We start from the raw sequence: 17,306 nt of genomic DNA, 5'->3' as shown, positions 1-17,306 counted from the left end.
TAGCAGTCCTCTCCCTTAGTCTTCACATGGTTTTCCCTCTGTGTTTGTCTGTATCCTAATCCCCTTTTCTTATAAGGACACCAGTCATATTGGATTAGGGCCCAACCATATGATCTGATTTTAACTTAATCGCCCCTTTAAAGGCCCTGTCTCCAAATAAGGTCATGTTCTGCGGTGGGGGTTAGGACTTCAGTATATGAATTTGGGGTGGGGGCTCAATTCAGCCCACTGACCTGTGCTCCTTCAGCATCAAGGGCTCCCAGTCATCTCCTCTGGGCTCTCTTAGCCACCAACTTTGGGTCTTTTCCCCCATGACCCTCCCTATTGAGACTTGAGGTTCACTAGCTCCTGGGGAGCCCAACACCCTATTGAATATTAAACAAATGGGCTCTGAGCTCTTAAAAACAATGTGACTTGTGATCTAAGACTCTGGTCTTCTTCCCAGAAGGCATTTCCTTCCCTCTACTGGTATACCACACGTTATTGAGGTCCTCTAAGTTAACCAGGGCAATTATTAGTAAATGGTTAGAGCATGACTGCCTCAAGGTTTTGATAGATAGGTCAAAAGAATATGAATGCAAATGCATTTTTAAAGCACACTGCAGCTATTGTTGGGTATAATGGAAAGTCATTAGGCATATTAGCTGCTGATTTCATAATCAAGTGCTAACATTTTCTGGATGCTAACCTAAGTAACAGGAGATATTGGCCATTTGCAAAATATGTTTAAACAAAAAAGATCCAGAGACAAGAAGTGCCTCTCATCTTAATTATTATTATTATTTTTTTTGCATCATAAAAACCTCTCGAACAATGCTTTGGCAAAGCATAATGGATATGGAGCAGCTGTAGAAAACATCTCACTTCTTTTGTTTGGAAACAACGTTTTACAGTTGGAAAGAAAATTTCTGTCCAGCTGATTTTATTCCAAGGAGAGGGTGAATCTGAGGGAGCAGTCTCTGCTGTCTGAGGCATATCTATCTGTGTCCATCAAGCACTGGTAAAACTTTAGAGGGAATGGTTTGAAATTGTGCTTGTTTTTTTGTCAGCGTTGCTTCTTCAAGGTCTCTGGGTGGCCGCTGAGTCTACAGGGGCGGGTGGCCTGGTGAGCATCATGTCCAGTCTTTTATTACCAAGGAGTATACTTTCATGTTTTCATGAGTGGAGGGGGAACTTCTGTTCTCTTTTCCTGGGCTGTTCATAAGCCATCAGCATCGACCCAGGCTTATTTTTCTAGGTGGCTAAAGTAATATTACTGATCGGTCCAAACATCACATTGGGAGCAGAACTACTCTAGTGTCTGAGCTGATCATACTCAAGCAGGAAGTACATCTTATGTTTAGAAGTTTGCAGATGTGAATCCATGGCCAGTGGGCCTAGCAATGGCCAACATAACTATGGATCCTCTGAGACAAAACATTCCCTGTCTGTGTTGATACCCTTCAGGGGACAAGCACCTGTCTTTACCCTATATCAGTTAGCAGTTGCCAGGAGCAAAGCATCCCAAAATTCAGCAGCTTAAACAACAATCACATACTACTTCTCATGAATAATTGGTAAGTGGGTGGGGCTGCCGATACATGTCAGGTATAGCTGATCTGGGTTGAGCTCACTAATATATCTGTGGCCAGTTAGAAGTTCTGCTTGAGGCTAGTTGGTCTAGATGATCTTTGTTGGGATCAGTTTTTTTCTCCCAAGTGTCTCTCCCATTTCTCCTTTGGGTGAACCCTGGGCACATTCTTATGGTGATGGTATGGGTCCAAGAGAGGAAACAGAATTGCTCAAGTACTTCAGGCTTCTGGCCCCATTAGGCAAGCAAGTTACAAGAGAATAAGAGGCTCTACTAAAGATTTAGATCAAGAACACGTGGGAAATTAGGGTCTCAATGCAATCAATATAGGCACAACCTCCTATTCTGAGGACTATCCACTGACCATATTCAGTTACCCAGTCTAACTGAGGTCCAACTGGCCTGAGTCAAAGTAAGTGATTGATATTGCTCTGCTCATTTTCCCCTCCCTTTTCTGGAGGAATGAGACCTTACCCTTTGTGTGCTAATGAATAGGGTCATGAAACCATGGGCCCCTCAGGGGAACTAGCCAACATTGCATTCTCCATGCCTCACACAAGGTGGGGACTCAATGCATGATACAATGGAAAAAAACCAGACAATTCTGCATTCCCAAGTTACAGCTTAAAGTTAATTTCATCATTGCCCCAAATCCTCCAGAAAGTGTGGATATTTGCTTCAGTCACACCTGTGTTCCTTTGCTTGCCTTACTTGAGAAACAGCTGTGTGTGGGTGAACTGGAGAGAACTGAATTGTCAACCAGCAGGCATCTGAGCAGTAGACATGACTCAAGATAAGGTGCCCTTTGGTTATCTTCATCAAGGTGAGAGAGGATTGGGCTTCTTGGTCCACAAATTCAATTTACTCATTCTCTCAGGGAGCGTTAGATCTGGGAAGGCTTGATAGGTGTTTTTTTCCACTTGCTCAAACTCTGTTTATCCCTCAAAATTTTTGCCTAACTGTTCTCTCTCTCTCTCTTTTGAAATGTTCATTTGAGAGTGGGGGGGAGGGGTAGAAGGAGAGGGAGAGAGGATCCCAAGAAGGCTCTGTGTTGTCAGTGCACAGCCCTAGGTGGGGCCTGGTCTCAGGAACTGTGAGATCGTGACCTGAGCTGAGATCAAGAGTCGGACACTTAACTGACTGAGCCATCCAGGCGCCCTATAACTGTTCTCTTTTCTATTAAATCTTCCTTGAAAAGTAATAATTAGCTAAACCCTTTGTGTATGACCCATTTCACTTGTGCAGTAGGCTTTTTATTCTTCTTTCATTCATCTGTTCACCAAATATGTAGTGAATGCTTTCTATGTGCCAGACACAGCTTAGGCAAGGAGTAAAGACCTTTAAACAAAGGCAAAGGCCCTACTCTCATGGAGCTTACATTTGGAAGGGAGCATCCCATAATGAATAAATAATCAAATAAGTGTATATTGTAGCAGATGAGAAGAAAAAAAACAAGATTGAATAAGGGACAGACAATGGTGTGTGTGTGTGTGTGTGTGTGTGTGTGTGTGTGTGTGTGTGTGTGTGTGTGTGTCTGGGGTCTGTGTTAGACAGTTGGTCAGAGAAGCCTTTTCTATAAGTTGCATTTAGACAAAGACATGAACTACATGTGGGAGTGGGCTACATGGACATTTATGGGAGAGATTCCTAGGGAGAAGGTTAAGCATGTGGTACAGGCTTGGCTTTTTTGAGGAACAGCAAGGAAGCCAGTGGGGTTTGACTGAGCAGAGAGAGAGTGATACGGCATGATATCAGAGAGATAGGAAGGCTCCTAATTGTATCAGGCCTTGTAGGCCAGGGAAACAACTTTAATTTTGTTCTAAGTGGGATACAAAGTGTGGCCCCCAAAGTTGACCATGTCCTAACCTCCAGAACCTGTGAGTATGTTACTTTACATGGCATAAGAGACTTTGTAGAAGTGATTAAGACAAGAATCTGGAGATAGAGAGATGATTCTAGGTTATCAGGGTGGGCACAATGTAATCATAAGGATCCTTATAAGAGGAAGGTAAGAGGGTCAGAGTCAGAGAAGGAAAACAGAAGCAGAGGCTGAGGTAATGTAAGGCCATGAGTCTAGGCATGAGGGTGCCTCTAGAATCTAGAAATGGCAAGGAACAGACTCTCCCTTGGAGCCTCCAGGAAGGAACCAACCCTGCTTACACCTTGATTTTAACCTATAAGATAATTTAAACCTCTTACCTCCAAAGCTATAAGGTAATTAATTTGTGTTGCTTTAAGCCACTAAGTTTGTGGTAATTTTTTACAGCAGGAAGTCACTAGAGGGTTTTGCTGAGAACTATATTATGGCTTGACTTATATTAAAAAAAATTACTAGCTGATTATATGGAGGATGGAATGAGGAAGGCCAAATAGAAGAGTTTGCAAGAGTCCAGAGAAGAGATAATGATCTAGTGGCAGTGGTAGAGATAAGTGATAGAATCTCCATGTGTTTTGAAAAAGATAACATAGGACTTAGTATGTAAGAGGTTGGTTGAAGGGGCTGAGGGGGTAGAGAAGCATGGGTGACTCCCAGACTCTTGACTTAAGTCCCTGAAAAGATGAAAATGTTATTTACTGACAATGGCTGGAGGAAAATCAGTTTTGGAGGTTTTGTGTCTATATGTGGGATGTGGGGGAGAGTGGATCATGAATTCCATTTGGACATATTATATTTGAAATGTCTATAAACCATCAAAGTGGAGGTGTCAAATAGGCAGTTGATTTTTTTTAATGAATTTGGAGCTCAGGGGAGCCTTCTGGGCTAGAGGTCTAAATGTGAGAGTTGGCAGTGAAAAGATGATGCTTAAAGCCATGGGGATGGATGAGATTATCTAGGAAAAAAGTGCAGATTTAGGAGAGCATCAGTGGAGGTGGGGAAGTGGCAGCATTCCACGTAGAACTTCCTAATTCCCAAGATTCCCTCTTGTCTGAAACTCAGGATGGGAAAGAGAGCGCAGCTAGAATTTTGGGGTGGGGAGTCAACAATAAGCAGATTTTTTTAGTTATGCATTGCACTCCATGATGTAGAACATGACTGGACCCAAACTGATATTCACAAGCATTTATTCATAATGGAAAGATATGATGCTTTCTTAAATAGATAAATAAAACCACATATTTAAACAAAAGTAGCAATTATATCATCATGTGTACTGTGATACCCTTTGGCTGAGTATGCCCATGAAAGTGCTTTAATATGAGTTCATGGAATAAATAATGATTGTAAGAAAAGGGTAAATACTTGGGGGAAACAGAAGGAAGTGTACTATGTGGAGGGCAAGATGGCTTCCCAGATTGATTTATTTGCTCTTGTTGACTGTTTTTATGCTATAAATCTCAGTTGAAGAGTCTTGCTGTATCAAAAATGAGGGCCCAGAAACCCCAAACAAGAATACAATGGCTCACCAGGGAAGGCATTTAACTAACCTAAATGCTGCTTTCCTTCCCTGAAGAAATCTCCTCCATCTGTGCTGGAGTCGTTATCTCTGCCTTCCTTGGAAAGGAGGAAATTTGCACTATCAAAAATAGGATTTGTGTGGCCAACCTGGCTTCAGAGATATTAAATGATAAACTTTCCAAATGAAGAACAGCATGAACTCAAAGTTCCCACTCCAATTGCTGGGCAAATGAAGATGGTTGGAGTCACATGCAAAACTGTCTGTGGGAAGAACAATTTCTTGATACTCGGCCCAATGACAATGCTCTGACAAGAGCTCTATTTCAAAGACCTGGTCCAATATTAGGACCTCTAAGAAACTCATGATAGTTGTTGTCCATTCTGCTATATTCTTGCCATATGGAGAGTGTATCAGTTAGCTGTCGTACCCATAATGCCTTATAACAAGCCACACCCAAACTTTGTGGCATATAACAGTAAGTATTTATTTCTTGGCCATAGCTGTGGGGCAGCTGGGGTTGGTGTTGGCTCAGGTGATTCTGCTCCATGTATTTTCATTCTTGGGACCAGGATGAAGGGGTGGCAAGCTATCTGGAAGGAGGTCTTCTCATGGTAGATGTTGGAAGCTCTAAGAGGGGTGAGTGGAATGACACAGTATCTCTTGAGACCTAAGTTCAAAAGTAGTGCACTGTGGTTTCCACCTGTATTTCATCGGCCAAAGCAAGTAATATGACCAAGTTCAGTGTCAGTGGGGCAGAGAAATATACTCCTCCTATGAAGGCTGGGGAGAGGAAATGAATATTTATTAAATGATAGGCTAATCTATACAGGCAGGGATACTAATGTTTCTGGTTTCTTGGAAGGGAAATCTGAAACACAGTGAGACCTGATACAATGTCTGTGCAATAGTTCTCAGTTGAACTTAGAGAAAACATTTTGTATTGATTACCAAAATTGTCACTCCCAAGGCTATTTTTGCATCCCCATGTACATGGTCACCAGACATAGTTATTTCAGAATAACCAGAGTGACTCTGCTACTATCTGTGAAATGCCTGGATGGCACTGACCACATGGGGTTATCAGGATGCCCTTCCGGTCGTTTGGATGATTGCTCATGATTAGATTGCACGGCACAATTTTGAATACTTTCTCTTTACAATATCAGTGAGTTAAAACCCTTGTTCCTGGGAGTTCAAACCATAACCATATTATGGCTTGAAACTATGGCAACATGGCACCCATCATCAATCGTTCAAAGATCGATTCATGTTTTCCCAGCTGTCAAGATAACTGAGAGTCCAGCAGTGGTGTCATCTCAAAGCCAGTCTGGTTTGGCCAGCTTGCCCAAAATAATGAGGGTATATGTTACCTCAAGTCCTCAAAGCAAAGACTGAGGATCCTTCGTGCCTTTGAGAGTTTCTCAAAACCTGGTCTTTGACACTGGATTCCTCTTTATTTCTTCAGCCTTAAGAAAAGCTAAGGTCATCATTTCCCACCTCTCTTTGATGTCATATGTTGGCTGTGCTACTCCTTCAGGAAAGGACATGCCCCACATTATTTTTCCTGCCATCTGTGTGGACTTGGAATCTAAAGACAGGCCAAGAGAGAAGAAGGAATTGGCTAGCAGTCACATGACTACAATGAATTCCAGAACACAAGGGTTCAGCAGTGCCTTTCCACACAGAATCCCTCCAGAGCCCCGAGGACAAAGTCTCCAAGAATGGACCTGGCCTCTTGAGAAGAAGCACTTTAATTGTTCAGTTGTGTTCATCCAATGTGTTCACCAAAGCTCATTTCCTTTTTCTCCTGAGCACACAGATATCTCCCAGGCTTCTCTGTAGCTCCAGGGGGTCATGTGACTGAGTTCTAGGCAATGGAATGTGGGCTGCTGTGATCTGCACCCACCCCCCAGGCCTGCTTGATGACGACCTCTCATGTCCTTCCCACACTCACTTCCCTTTTAGCAGCTGGATGTCCCCTTGCCGGGCAGCATGGCGGCTGCAGGTAAAAGATGCAGAGCTGCCCTGCAACCAGAACACCTTCTGTGACCTGTTATCCGAAGAAAAAATAAACTTCAGTTTGGTTAAGCCACTGGTATTTTGGGGTTTATTTGTTAGATAATAAATGTAACACTCATTAAAATGTGCTTTTTTTCATATTTTTACTATTATAATAAAAGTTTCTTGCTTTCCCATGCCTCCAAGGCCTTGCTTGGACATGATGGACCAATTGAGAACTCAAGCATATCTTTCCCATCTCTAAGGCCGGGTGATGGCCCCTAGTATTGAGCCTTATGTTTTGTTGATGATGAGGCTGATGACAACTACCATTTACTGAGGACTTACTATGAGCCAGGAATTATTGAGGACTTACTATGTGCCAGGAATTTTATACACTTTATCCCATTTTAACCTCAAAGATCCACTGACATGGATCTTTATCCATGTCCATTTTGCTTTTGAGGAAATCTGGGGTCAGAGTAGATAAGTCATGTGCCTAAGAGGTCACAGGTAGAAACATGGGGAAGTCAGAAATGGAGCCCAGGTTAGGGAACTCAAGAGCTTAGGTGCTATTCTTATAGCTGCGGTGAGTTCCCAGCCAAGCAGATCATTTGCCCTATGGGCAGATCTTTTTCCAGGCAGCTGTGGACTCCCACCTCTGATGGCCATCTCTGGTAACCAGTGGCTTTTTTCACTCCTGAGTGACCAAGCTCTCTATGCACAGCTCAGCCCCGGCCCATCTCCGACTCACCTGAGATCCAAACAGAAAGATGCTCCCTGTGCTCCATGCTGCAACCCTGTTCCTCTTCACTGCCTCTGTTTGAAGACAGGCTTCCGTGAGCCAGCCCTTTCATTAAAAAACCACAGCCTGCCCTTTTGCTCACCCACACTGGGAGGCCATGGCCACAGGAGAATCTCTCCTGTTCTCCCTAATGATGGAGGGACTGATGACCCATTGCACTGCTTTCCAGATTGCTGGAGCCCGAGCAGCAGGAAAAATGCCATCAAGGCTACCACGTCAAAGCGTGGACTTTCTGGAACAATGATGAATGAGCTTAAAGAGGCCTGTGCGTACTCTCCCAGCATAACAAGGTACTGGCTCTCAGACTCCCGCCAAGAGGGGCATAGATACTGCCCTGCTGGAATCAGGCCTCCTTTTTCTTTCTCTGGCAGAGGTCTGAGCTCCTGTCACTATCACTCAACCTTTGTGTCAGTTTCCAGGAAACAGTTAAAGGCGACTGAGAGAACCACCAAGGCCCTGGGAAGTGACTTGGGATGAGAGGGCAGGGTGGCAGAGAGCACAGAGCAGGGCTTCTGACCAGCTGAGTCTGGACTTCTCAGAATTCCCCAAGGTGACCATGGTCTGAGCCTGGAGCTGATCCTATAGTTATAATCGAGGCAGTGTATGGAGTAGTGGTCAGAATGTTTGCTCCATCACTTCCTAATTGCTGAACCATAAATTAATTTTGTAATCTCTGCAAGACTCAGCTTTATTATGTGTACAATGGAGATATTAGAACAAATACCACCCCAAAATGTGAAGACCTGTGCAATAGGCAGAGACATTGCTTAGCAAGAGCATTGGCTTTTATGACATCCATCTAGGCAACTACCTCCTAAGTAAAGTTTGGTTGGTCACCAATATAACAATATTTTTTGGGAAAATATTAGGGCACTGGAATAAAATTATGGAGAAGTCCATTGGTGTTCCTGTGGTCATACTCTGGGATTCAGAGAGGCAAGAGTAACTCTGAGCTGCCACCCTTGTTTGTCTGTGCCGGTGAGTCTGTCTGGAGCTGAAGGGTGAAGAAGTGACAGGGTGATGTATTTTTCCTACATGAGTGATCAGCTGGCCCCATTCAGCCTCAGCCACCTGTGTCCATGTGCCTCCCCTCCAGAGGTAGCATCTTTCTAAGATGGGAAAGCCTGGATAGTGTATTACTGTAGCAGAGAGAGAGAGAGAGAGACAACGGACAGGGGAAGGCTGACCACGAAGGCGATGGGGAGATTACATGGTTCCTTAGATCCTGAGAGGGGGAAGCGACCAGAATCTATGGGAGTATCAGAAGGACTGACTTGGCTATGAGGGAGGACTCCCCTTTCATTGCAAGAACACTTATAAAGCCCTGTCCCAGGTGGTCTAGTCTCATGATGAGAATGGATTTTTAAAAGTCTAAAGCACAGAGAGAAATTCCAATCTGTTTTTACGTTCTCAGCCAATTAAGGGGGCTTTAGTTTGGGTTTCCACAGAAGCAGATCCCGAGACTAGGATGTGAGTGCAAGAATTTTATTTGGGAAATGATCCTAAGAATTCCAGTAGGTGGGTAGGGAAGAGGGATGGGTGTGGTAAACTGAAAATAAGGAGCCAACAGATTTCCATGTCCTAATCCCTGGAAGCTGTGATGGTAAGTTATATGGCAGAATCATTGCAGATATGATTGCTAAAGATCTTGAGGTGGGCAGATGATCCTGGATCATCTGGGTGGGCCTTAACTGCAATCGCATGAGTCCTTATAAGAAGGAGGCACAGGGAGATTTGGTGTGCACAGAGAAGAAGGCAGTGTGAGCACAAATCCAGGAATCTCAGCAGGCACCAGAAGCTGGACCGAGTCTCTCCTAGAGTCTCTGGGGAGAGCAAGGCCCTGCTGACACCTTCATCTTGGACTTCTGGACTCCAGAGCAGTGATAGAATTAATTTCTGTTGTTTTCAACTCACCAAGTTTATGATAATTTGTTATGGCAGACCTAGGAAAGTCATTCAATAGGGAAGGGAGGATGTCATTCAGGGTGTGTTAATCAACTGGTTTTCTCTGTGTGCAACTGGGATCCTCTTGGAGCTCTGAGGCCACACCTCCCAGTTGCATGGAAACTGGAGTATTTTGTCATGAAGTCTTTGGTCAGTGTTTGGTGGCTACTCTTGAGGACGTCAACTCCCTGGCACCCGCTGGCCTGCTCAGGAATGTGGTTTCCACCAGAAGATGCCACCCCGCAGAGTAGCTGCTATGGTTTTCTGTCGTAAACATTTTCCAGTAGGCTTGGAGTGGTGATGATTGATCATAGGGACTGCCCTGGAGGTCACAATGGACCCTACCCACACATATAATCCAGGTCTGCTGTGATTAAACTGATTTTTTCTCCTGGTGTCTGAAAACCCCGTGCACGCAGAAACCTCTTACTGTTCTAGCCCAGCACTTCCTCTCTCACCAACAGCACCCTGTTCTGCCATCTCTGTTACCTGAAAGTGCCATCTGAGTCAGGAGAGGGGAGAGTTGGTGAATTCCTGCAAGTGAATCATTTTGGTGCCATCACAATTACAGTAAGAGGCAAAAAGAGAAATGGATTTGGACATCTGGTTGTAGAAATGAGTTTCCTCCCTGCCAGCCCTAATTATGGGAGAGAACATCATCTGGGCGTTCTGGTGGCCCGTGCCCCCCCCCCCCCCCGCCATTTCTGCTCTAGAGTGTATTTCTCTGGATTTCAGGTGCGTCTAGGTGACAAACTGAGGACATCCAGGAATATTAATTACCTGTGTAGGGTGCTTTACAGGTTACAACTCAGTTTTAGAATCAATGTTTTAGTTACTTCTGAAGATGAGAGGCTGAGAATGGTATTATAGCCATATTAGCCCCTTTTAGCTGCTAACCATTATTAATCATGGATCGTCATCAACTGAATCCTTTTTATGACCGACAAAACTGAAGCTTTATGGCCTTGCTACTCAAGTGTGATCTGTAGACCAGCACCATCGACATCATGTGGGAGCCTGCTAGAAATGCAGAGCCCTAGCACTGCTCCCTCAGCTCTCCGCTCCCTGCTGCCCCAAGACCCACTGAAACTGCATGTTGACTCAATTCCCCAGTAGCTCACTGAACTTTGAGAAGTGCTGACTTACTCATCCTAACTCAGGCTTGGCCCTCTCCCATGGCTCTGTCCACCTGGGGTCTTCTCTGCAGACATGAGGTGGGCGAATGGAGTGGCTAGAAGCAGACACCTCTATCTTTAAGAGGTCTTTTTTGGGGGATGCCCTGGAATGATCCAGCAGGCAGGTCTCTGTGATCTTCCCACTTTCTTCTTCTCCATGTTGGTCAAAGAGGCCTTTTATTTTTTTATTGTTTTTACTGTTGGTCTCCAATTGCCAGAACTCTGTAACTGTGTATTAAAAGGTGGGAAGTTGCCACTTGGCATTGTGGGGGTGGGGAAGGATAAAGCCATTTCTAATTTATACTGGGGTGGCAAGAATGTAGGGTCATTTCAGTAAGCTGCTTGCTCTGGCCATCTCCCCTTGCCCTTTTCCCCTCTGTCCTGACTCTCTGAGGTTAAGAGGAATGTGTTTTGCTTTCCTTACATTTGGAAACCCCTTGCTACCCCTGCTGGCCCCCTGCTCTGGTGGTGCCTGTCAGATTTTTGCTCCCTCAACCTTCTCAGGCTCCACATAATCCCCTGTGTTTTTCCCATAAGCTCTTTTGAATTCACTTGCTCATGTAACAGCGCAGAGAAGAGCTGTGTTGTTATGCCAGAGCCAGCTTCTCCCATGAGCCTTTGTCACACAAATAAAATAGATGTTTGCCTTTGTTCCTTGTGCCCCACTTTTTTACTCTCTCTGGCACAGGCTTTTAACAGAGTTTATTAGAAATGGAAAAGAAAGCCTCTAACGGCAGCAAAGGGTGCCTGTGCATTCTTCTGATTCTAGCTCCTGCTTTCCCTGATGCCTGTGTTTTCCATAATGCATGTCACAGGGGGATGGGGAGAGCAGTGGGGACTGATGAGTGCAAACCATATTGCATTTAGATCTTGGGAGTTTGCAAGGGGTGCTACCACCTGAGATCCTGTGCCAGGAGAGGAGAAAGCACTTTCTTTACTGTCCTGCCGCATCCTCCACCTCGTCCGGAGGGAGCGCAGGGCGTTTCTGTGATAGGGCAGAGGAGTCCCAGTAAGTAAGCGCTTGGAGTCCCGATACTTGGATGACTGGTTCAGGCTTTGCCACCAACATGCTGTGAAACCATGGCCACGTGACTGAAGCTTTCTGGGCTATGGTTTCCTTCTGTGTAGGGTGAACCTATGAGCTTGTTCTTCTCGGTTTGTGACACTGCACAACTACGTGGGTTAAGATACTCTTCCTTGGATTAAGGAAGGCATATATAGCTCCCTTCATTTACTCCATGGGGCCTACCATGGGTTGCTTTCCCATGGGACTTCAAGGAGCAAGGCTGACCTGCTTGAATGGCTAATATGCAGACATGCAAACACTTGGTAAACTGTGGAGTGCTGCGCCCAAGTACAGTATTGTCATTGCCATTTTCCTTAGGTCTGCTGGAGTAGCAGCAGGCCTCTCGTGGGGTGTTAAGAAGGAAAGAATGAAAGAAGCTGTGAAGGGTCTTCTGTGGGTCTGGTGAGAAGCTATTGATGGGAGATCTGAGGCGGATTATGTGGGAAGGGGAGACCCAGGAAAGTGACAGGTGGTCAGAAAATAGGGCCAACAGGGTTCAGGAGATAATGATTGTCTTAGTCTGTTCAGGCTGCTGTAACAAAATATCACAGACTGAGCGGCTTGGAAACAATAGAAATGTATTCTTCACACCTCTATAAGTCTGAAATCAGGGTTGTGGCATGGTTGGGTGAGGGCCCTTTTCAGTTGCAGACTGTGTTGTGACCTCCCTCACATGCTAGAAGTGGTAAGAGAGCTGTGCAGGATTTCTTTTATAAGGACACTAATCCCACTCATGGGATCCACCATCATGACCTCATCATGATGACCTCCTGCTAAGGAGGGTATTCAGGTTTAACACATGACTTTTGGACGGATCACAAACGTTATAACCATAGCAATGATGGTGAAATGCTTGGCATCCTTATTATGCTTTCAGTTTGGATTCACCCCTGCTCCCTCATCTCTGAGCCTAAAAATCTGCCCTAACCATTTTGGTCATCAGTAAGATCATCACTTTATTTCTTTCTTCCTCTTTTTTTTTTTTAATTTTATTGTTTTAATTTACATCCAAATTAGTTAGCGTATAGTGCAACAATGATTTCAGGAGTAGATTCCTTAATGCTGCTTACCCATTTAGCCCATCCCCCATCCCCCATCCCACAACCCCTCCAGTAACCCTCTGTTTGTTCTCTGTATTTAAGAGTCTCTTATGTTTTGTCCCCCTCCTTGTTTTTATATTATTTTTGCTTTCCTTCCCTTGTGTTCATCTGTTCTGTGTCTTTAAGTCCTCATATGAGTAAAGTCATATGACATTTGTCTTTCTCTGACTGACTAATTTCACTTAGCATAATACCCTCTAGTTCCATCCACGTAGTTGCAAATGGCAAGATTTCATTCTTTTTGATTGCCGAGTAATACTCCATTGTATATATATACCATATCTTCTTTATCCATTCATCCATCGATGGACATTTGGGCTCTTTCCATATTTTAGCTATTATTGATAGCACTGCCATAAACGTTGGGGTGCGTGTGTCCCTTCGAAACAGCATACCTGTATCCTTTGGATAAATACCTAGTGGTGCAATTGCTGGGTTGTAGGGTAGTTCTATTTTTAGTTTTTTGAGGAGCCTCCATATTGCTTTCCAGAGTGGCTGCACCAGTTTGCATTCCCACCAGCAGTGCAAAAGAGATCCTCTTTCTCCACATCCTTGCCGATATCTGTTATTGCCCGAGTTGTTAATGTGAGCCATTCTGACAGGTGTGGGGTGATATCTCATTGTGGTTTTGATTTGGATTTCCCTGATGATGAGTGACGTTGACCATTTTTTCATGTGTCGGTTGTCCATCTGGATGTCTTCTTTGGAGGAGTGTCTCCTCAAGTCTTTTGCCCATTTCTTCACTGGATTATTTGTTTTTTGGGTGTTGAGTTTGATAAGTTCTTTATAGATTTTGGATACTAACCCTTTATCTGATATGTTGTTTGCGAATATCTTCTCCCATTCTGTCAGTTGCCTTTTATTTTTGCTGATTGTTTCCTTCGCTGTGCAGAAGCTTTTAATTTTGATGAGGTCCCAGTAGTTCATTTTTGCTTTTGTTTCTCTTGCCTCCAGAGATGTGTTACATAAGAAGTTGCTGCGGCCAAGATCAAAGAGGTTTTTGCCTGCTTTCTCATTGAGGGTTTTGATGGCTTCCTGTTTTACATTTAGGTCTTTCATCCATTTTGAGTTGATTTTTGTTTATGGTGTAAGAAGGTAGTCCAGGTTCATTCTTCTGCATGTCGCTGTCCAGTTTTCCCAGGACCACTTGCTGAAGAGACTGTCTTTGCTCCATTGGATATTCTTTCCTGTTTTGTCAAAGATTAGTTGGCTGTATGTTTATGGGTCCATTTCTGGGTTCTCTATTCTGTTCCATTGATCTGAGTGTCTGTTCTTGTGCTAGTACCATACTGTCTTGATGAAGACCATTACTTTCTTTGAAAACATATTCTGCATCTATTAATATAGTCTAGAATTGCAGTGGCTATTCTTTGGTCTGTTTTTGTAAATCATGTTTAACTTCAGACCATCTGAGCTTATGGTCAACCAGTGCAGTCCTATCTTTTTTCTCATAAGCTGATGCCAATATGGCTTTCAATGATTCTTCTATCTATCTATCTATCTATCTATCTATCTATCTATCATCTATCTATCATCATTTTAAGAGATTTACTCTAGTAAATAATGATATTTAGAAATTTAAAATGTTGGCAGCTTAAACAGGCATGCTGGATAAAGGTCCAGCCAGGTGGACACATCCTTTGTAGGGGCATCCAGAGACTAAAATGGGATTGGTGCTATGGTGACCAGAGCAGAGAGGCAAGGAAAGGGTCAGATGGTAAATGTCAGTCACCATGACCTAAGGAAGCCCAAGCAGCCCTGTGAAGAGGCCCAGGTGAGGAAGTACTGGGCGCTCAGCCAAAATCAGCACCAATTTGCCAGGCACATGAAGGAGACACTTTGAAAGAAGATTCTCCAACCCTAGTCATGCCTTAGAAGACTGTAGTCCTGATCCATCTCTGGTCCCCAATAGAGATCTTCAAGTCAGACTTGCCCAGCTAAGCTGCTCCAGAATTCCTGACTGATAGAAGCTGTGTATAATAATAAATGTTTGCTGTTGGTTGAAGCTACTGAGTTTTGGACTAGTGATAGGAAAATAATACAGTGGGTACAAGCTTGGGGTCAGAGAGAGGTGAAGGTCAAAGCTAGAGAAGGCAATTTTAATTTCTAATTATGAAGTACAAGTATTTGCAAAAAATACTGATTTTCTTTCCTTCCTTCCTTCCTTCCTTCCTTCCTTCCTTCCTTCCTCTCTCCTTTCCTTCCTCTCTCTTTCTTTCCTTTTCTTCCCTTCCTCTTTCTTTTCTTTTCTTTTCTTTTCTTTCTTTCTTTCTTTCTTTCTTTCTTTCTTTCTTTCTTTTTCTTTCCTTCTTTCTTTCTTTCTTTTTCTTTCCCTCCTTCAATTTCTTTCTTCTTTCTTTCTTTTTTCTTTCTTTCTTCTCTTTTCTTTTAGCAAAACTTTGTTGTTTATGAGCACTGCATTGTAGAAAAAGAGGGAGGTACTCACCACTTAGAGATCTGGGACTATCACACAACAGATCCTGGGTACATTAAGTTATAGGCTTAAATATCGACATATAGATCCACAGACCCATGTGGACACTGCCTTGTGGTTGACAGGACAGGAAGTAGCTTGTAACATTTGTTGGGGAGGATGAGACCTCGTGATGCTCAACATAGGAGAGGAATGTGGTCCTTCCCATAAGTCAGAAGGCTTCAGAAAGGCTTTATGAGAAGCATATAGATAACATATCTTTAAGAGAAGTCACTGTATTTGTCCAGTGAAACATGTAGGTGTCTGAATGGGTTCTAGTGCTTTTCAAAGAGAGTAACAGTTTGAAGATCTGTAAAGGGGTCATGGTGTGGGTTGAGTGGAGTAAAACACTCTGGTTCTCTTGTTAGTTGAGATTTTTCAAATTTGGAATATGTGATGTGAAGTTCAGTTGACTGTGCACTGTCAACAGCATGAGGACAGAAATAAAAGCCAGACCACAAGAATCAGGAGCTGGGCAGAGCTGTAGTGGCTGGGGCCCAGGTGAGGGCTGGGGGCCAAGTGAGAAGGACTTGACAGTTGTTTCAAACATGGCTGCTCAGATATTTTTAGAGGAACTCTTAAGCCTCTGTGACTGGGATGAGCAATTCTCTGCTCCATCTGGAATTCTCAGGACTTATTTTTCAAAGTTCTGGAAATAATAGGGCTCTGTTAGTGTTTCCCTACTACAGGGGTATACAGAGCAATCCACTGACCGGGCTAGGATGGGGCCACAGTTGTCAGGCACTGAGAAGGCTGGCCTTTGCCTTGGGAGATCCACACCACAGAGGCAGCCTGGTGTGGGTTTTCACTTTCCTTCAGCGAAAGCACGCATGTACGTACCTGTGCAATCCAGATGGTGTGTGCAGACTGCTTGGAGGGTAACCATCACAGCTGATGACACTTAGAATTAGTGATATTTTCAAGACATTAAACCATGTTATACTTTCCATAAGATGGGCCTCTCGATAGCATATAATTTTTTAATTTAAAATAAAATGCAACCAGTTGAGGAAATTATGGAATTTTAAAAAGGAAATAATGCCTTCATCCAATAACTCAAAAAATATGGGTGATTTTTATGTCTCCCATGGACAAAAAATAAAATGGACCACAAGAGAGGTATGGCCCTATTGGGGAATGGTTTGGTTGCAAGTGCCGAAGTCCCACTTGAAACAAAACAAGAAAACCAAAAGAAAAAATTAACCTGTTGCTCATCTGAAATGCAAATTTAACTGAGCAGCTTGTGTTTTTTCTGGCAACCCTGCCCAAAGACTGTCCTTCTCCGTGGGCACTGTCATGTAGAAGGACTTGGGAAGATTTAAACCGAGTCTCAGACTATGCTCGTGTCCATGTTCTGTTTTTTTGTGATCCGTTTTCATTTTTAATAGAAGCAACCTGGCATGATGAAAAAGCAGAGAACCTGGCTTTGAGGTCTGAATCTGTCACTTAGGAATAGGGTGGTGGTGGGGGGCAGGTCATTTGGTTCCTCTGTTTCCTCATCTAGAAACCTTGGACAGTCATGCCTATTTCAGAACATTGCTCGGGGGAATACGTTTATGCAGGCAAAATTAGCAGGTTACCAGGCACGGAGCAGGTTCTTGGCAACTCTGCATACTTCCTTCCCTTTTCTCCTCATCATGTGAACAGAAACACCAGTATCTAGTATTATTTATGGAATAGCTATAATTGTTTATGCACCAGGTATAGGATGAGGTGTTGTACGAACATTGCCTCATTTAACTCAAGAAGCAATCATGTGAGAGAGCTGTTTCCATTC

The 17,306-nt window shown here is 43.7% G+C and overlaps 1 long non-coding RNA gene across 1 annotated transcript in view; it reads left to right on the top strand.

The window, feature by feature from the left end:
- LOC125153332 (uncharacterized) overlaps positions 1-17,306 on the top strand; it is a 93,022-nt gene that overhangs the window by 75,120 nt on the left and 596 nt on the right. The window lies entirely within an intron of this gene.

The sequence above is a fragment of the Prionailurus viverrinus genome, chromosome E2, assembly GCF_022837055.1.
Source record: "Prionailurus viverrinus isolate Anna chromosome E2, UM_Priviv_1.0, whole genome shotgun sequence".
Taxonomy (NCBI): Eukaryota; Metazoa; Chordata; class Mammalia; order Carnivora; family Felidae; genus Prionailurus; species Prionailurus viverrinus.
The sequence above is the reverse complement of the archived record's forward strand: the minus strand, read 5'-3'. Positions and strand labels throughout refer to the sequence as shown.